The sequence below is a fragment of the Sinocyclocheilus anshuiensis genome, unplaced genomic scaffold, assembly GCF_001515605.1.
Source record: "Sinocyclocheilus anshuiensis isolate Anshui unplaced genomic scaffold, SAMN03320099.WGS_v1.1 scaffold1685, whole genome shotgun sequence".
NCBI lineage: Eukaryota > Metazoa > Chordata > Actinopteri > Cypriniformes > Cyprinidae > Sinocyclocheilus > Sinocyclocheilus anshuiensis.
In genome coordinates, this window is record NW_015540951.1 from 23,708 (window position 1) to 24,156 (window position 449).

The window sequence follows — 449 nt, forward strand, 5'->3', positions numbered from 1 at the left end:
CCTGTTAACCCACACCTGAACGCCGGCACACTGAACGCTCTTTGTTTGCACGTGTCAATGTTTACGAATAGATTAAATGAAAAGGTACATAATTAATCTTGACAAACTATATATCATTCTAAAGGTCTAAGCCTCAAGTATCGAAGATAGATCGCGGTTTTTCAATGGAAAGCTTATAAAGAATATTTTTGCTAAATTTGTGTAAGCAGTATACATCAAAACATGCATAATAAAAACACTGTACGTACCAGATTCATCGTAATAACCAATCATAAACGCATCCACAGCTGTAAATCCCAGTTTAGTTAGAAAGGTAAGGGTCCACTGAACAACAACCCGTAGAGCACTTTTAGTCCAACGAAACAATAACATTGTAATATGGATGGTAATTCCTTTGTTTACGTCTCATTTCTTCGGGACAGTTACTGTTTGTATCCGTTACGGAATAA